Raw genomic sequence first — 4,683 nt, forward strand, 5'->3', positions numbered from 1 at the left:
TCAGAAAGGCTCAAAGATCGCTGATGCTCAGATGGCAGTGGTGGAGCTACAGGAGTACCAGAAGACTGCAGACCCGAGTGATTTGTTGCAAGCCAAGAAGCCCGCTACAGAATTAGCTTTTCAGTCGTCTGGTGAACGAAGCCGGTTCACATTCACCGGACCGATCCAGTGCTGCTCCGACTCATATCTCAACAACACTCGACTCCAAATAGGAAGAAGCGCTCATCCAGTTCCTCTGTGAGAACTGGGACATCTTCGCATGCAAGTCTTCTGACATGCAGGGTGTTCCCAGGGGGCTGGCTGAGCACCGCCTACGAGTCGACTCAAAAGTGAAACCCGTCAAAGAACATCTCCGACGGTCCGCCGTCCAGAAGAGAAAGGCTATTGGTGAGGAGGTGGCTCGGCTCTTAGCAGCGGAGTTCATCCGAGAGATTTAACACTCCGAGTGGCTCGCCAACGTTGTCATGGTCCCCAAGAAGGACAAGTCACTTCACATGTGCATTGACTTTAAACATATCAATCGGGCCTGCCCAAAAGATCATTTTCCTCTCCCCCGCATCAACCAGATAGTGAACTCGACTGCGGGATGTTTGCGACTGTCTTTTTTAGACGCCTATTCCGGGTACCATTAGATCCGTCTGTATGGACCTGACGAGATCAAAACAGCTTTCATCACTCCATTTGGGTGCTTCTGTTATGTTACCATGCCATTCGGCCTCAAGAATGCCGGAGCCACATTCATGAGGATGATTCAGAAGTGTTTGCTCACTCAAATCAGTCGGAATGTGGAAGCATACATGGACGATATTGTGGTCAAGTCACGGAAGGGTTCTGACCTGCTGACTAACCTTGCTGAAACCTTTGCCAACCTTAGGAGGTATTGTATCAAGCTTAATCCATGAAAGTGCACATTCGGAGTTCCTGGCGGAAAGTTACTTGGTTTCTCGTTTCCGAACGGGGAATCAACGCCAATCCAGAAAAAGTCGGTACTATACTCCGGATGAAACGTCCTGTGCGAGTGCACGACGTCCAGAAGCTTACTGGTTGCTTGGCCGCTTTAAGTTGATTCATCTCTCGTCTCGGTGAAAAGGCATTGCCTCTTTACCGATTGATGAAGAAGTCAGACAAGTTCGAGTGGACTCCTGAAGCTGATGCAGCGTTTGCAGAGCTCAAAGCTCCGCTCTCCACCCAGCCGGTGCTTGCTGCCCCAATCAGCAAAGAGCCTTTGCTGCTTTACATCGCAGCCATGGGACAAGTCGTCAGTATGGTACTTACGGTCGAGCGGGAAGAAGAAGGAAAAGCCTTCAAAGTTCAGCGCCCAGTATATTATATTTCTGAAGTTTTGATCCCGTCGAAGCAAAGATATCCTCATTATCAGAAGCTTGTATATGGGATTTATATGACCACAAAGAAGGTTGATCACTACTTCTCTGATCATTCCATTACAGTCGTCAGCGACGCTCCATTGTCAGAGATCCTGCACAACAGAGATGCAACTGGCCGAGTGGCAAAATGGGCGATTGAAGTCCTTCCTCTAGATATCAAGTTTGAGGCAAAGAAAGCTATCAATTCCCAAGCAATAGCAGATTTCATCGCCGAGTGGATTGAACAACAACTGCCGACTCAGGTTCACTCGGAGCATTGGACCATGTTCTTCGACGGTTCCAAAATGCTGAATGGTTCCGGTGCCGGGGTAGTATTGGTCTCCCCCCGAGGATATAAGCTCAGATATGTTCTTCAAATCCACTTTGATTCCTCCAATAACGAAGCAGAATATGAAGCACTTTTATATGGGTTGTGCATGGCCATTTCACTCGCCGTCCGTCGCCTCATGGTCTATGGCGACTCAGATTTGGTGGTTAATCAAGTGACGAAGGAGTGGGACGTCAGAAGTCCGGCCATGACTGGTTATTGCAATGCAGTGAGAAAGCTGGAGAAGAAATTCGAGGGGTTAGAACTTCATCACATACCCCGACTGAAAAATCAAGCAGCTGATGATTTGGCAAAAATAGGTTCCAAAAGAGAAGCTATTCCCAGCAATGTGTTTTTGGAACACATCCACACACCATCAGTTCAGGAGGATCCCTTCACTAAAGAAGCCCCGCAGCCAAAAAGTGCCACGGATCCGATTGAAGTTGAAGTTCCAGCTGTGGTCGACCTGATCATGGAAGTTTTGGTCATCACTCCTGACTGGACGGTACCGTACATCGCGTGCATCCTAAGGAAAGAAATCCCAGAGGACGAAGAAGAGGATCGACAGATCGTCCGTCGATCCAAGGCCTTTATAGTCATAAAGGGACAGTTGTATAGAGAAAGCGCGACTGGAGTCAATCAGAAGTGTATAACACCAGAAGAAGGTCAGATAATCCTTGATGATATCCACTCGGGGACCTGTGGTCATCATGCGTCCTCTCGGACCATTGTGGCTAAAGCATACCGAGCGGGATTCTACTGGCCAAGGGCGAATGAAATGGCGAAAGAGATAGTCGACAAATGTGAAGGATGTCAGTTTTACTCCAATATGTCGCACAAACCCGCGTCAGCCCTGAAAACCATTCCACTCGTCTGGCCCTTCGCTGTTTGGGGACGGGACATGATTGGACCACTGAGAACGGGCAGGAGCGGCTTCACTCATGTGCTAGTAGCAGTCGACAAGTTCACCAAATGGATTGAAGCTAAGCCTATCAAGAATCTTGATGCTTGCACTGCTATCAGTTTCATCAGAGAGTTGATATTCAGATATGGAGTTCCGCACAACATCATCACTGACAATGGGTCAAACTTCGATTCTGACAAATTCAGAGCCTTTTGCGCCTCTCAAGGCACACGAGTCGACTACACTTCAGTCGCTCACCCCCAATCGAATGGACAAGCGAAAAGAGCAAACGGCTTAATTCTCAAAGGACTGAAACCCCGACTGATGCGTGATCTCAAGCACGCAACAGGTGCATGGGTCGACGAGCTTCCATCAGTTCTTTGGGGATTGAGGACAACCCCAAACCGATCGACTGGAAGAACCCCATTCTTTCTGGTCTACGGAGCCGAAGCAGTTTTGCCGAGTGACCTGCTCCACAACGCACCCCGAGTCGAGCTCTACTCTGAAGATGAAGCAGAACAAGCCCGGCAGGACGCAGTCGACCTCCTGGAAGAAGAAAGAGAAATGGCCATGATCCGGTCGACCATCTATCAGCAAGACCTGCGTCGATTCCATGCCAGAAATGTGAAGAGTCGAGCCTTCCCAGAAGGAGACTTGGTCCTCCGAGTGGATCAACAGAAACCACACAAACTCGCTCCTACTTGGGAAGGTCCCTTCATAGTCACCAGAGTCCTCCACAATGGAGCGTACCACCTCTATAATGTCGATCGCCAGATTGATGAGCCACGAGCCTGGAATGCGGAGCTGCTCCGCCCCTTTTATACTTGAATTCTCACTCGGATGAGATGTAATAAGGAAGACTTCTGTAGTTTATTTATCAAAGACAAGAGCGTTATAATTTTCCCAGTCATTGTTATTGTTTTTGTTTGCCTGAGAAATCCCCCAGTGGGTGGCTTAGCTGCGAATCCATTTCGCCTAAGTTTGTAAAAATAATTTCCTACCGAGTGGTGAGCCAGCCTCTCGCTCGGAGGCTTAGCTGCGAACCCATTTCGCCTAAGTGTTTGAAAATCCTACCGAGTGGTGAGCCAGCCTCCCACTCGGGGTATTAGCTGCAGTCCAGTACTCGCCTAAGTGTTTGAATATCCTACCGAGTGATGAGCCAGCCTCCCACTCGGGGGCTTAGCTGCAGTCCAATACTCGCCTAAGTGTTTGAAAATCCTAGCGAGTGGTGAGCCAGCCTCCCACTCGGGGGTTTAGCTGCAGTCCAGTACTCGCCTAAGTTTGAAAAATCCTACCGAGTGGAGAGCGACCCTCCCACTCGGCGGCTTAGCTGCAGTCCAGTACTCGCCTAAGTGTTTGGAAATCCTACCGAGTGGTGAGCCAGTCTCCCACTCGGGGGCTTAGCTACAGTCCAGTACTCGCCTAAGTGTTTGAAAATCCTACCGAGTGGTGAGCCAGCCTCCCACTCGGGGGCTTAGCTACAGTCCAGTACTCGCCTAAGTTTGACAAATCCTACCGAGTGGAGAGCGACCCTCCCACTCGGGGACTTAGCTGCAGTCCAGTACTCGCCTAAGTGTTTGAAAATCCTACCGAGTGGTGAGCCAGCCTCCCACTCAGGGGCTTAGCTGCAGTCCAGTACTCGCCTAAGTTTGAAAAATCCTACCGAGTGGAGAGCGACCCTCCCACTCGGGGGCTTAGCTGCAGTCCAGTACTCGCCTAAGTGTTTGAAAATCCTACCGAGTGGTGAGCCAGCCTCCCACTCGGGGGCTTTGCTGCAGTCCAGTACTCGCCTAAGTGTTTGAAAATCCTACCGACTGGTGAGCCAGCCTCCCACTCGGGGGCTTAGCTGCAGTCCAGTACTCGCCTAAGTTTGACAAATCCTACTGAGTGGAGAGCGACCCTCCCACTCGGGGGCTTAGCTGCAGTCCAGTACTCGCCTAAGTTTGAAAAATCCTACCGAGTGGAGAGCGACCCTCCCACGCGGGGGCTTAGCTGCAGTCCAGTACTCGCCTAAGTTGGAAAAATCCTACCGAGTGGCGAGCGACCCTCCCACTTGGGGGCTTAGCTGTAGTCCAGTACTCGCCTAA

Source organism: Triticum urartu, chromosome 2A (genome assembly GCF_056163025.1).
Source record: "Triticum urartu cultivar PI428250 chromosome 2A, HENAU_Tu73, whole genome shotgun sequence".
NCBI classification, from domain to species: domain Eukaryota; kingdom Viridiplantae; phylum Streptophyta; class Magnoliopsida; order Poales; family Poaceae; genus Triticum; species Triticum urartu.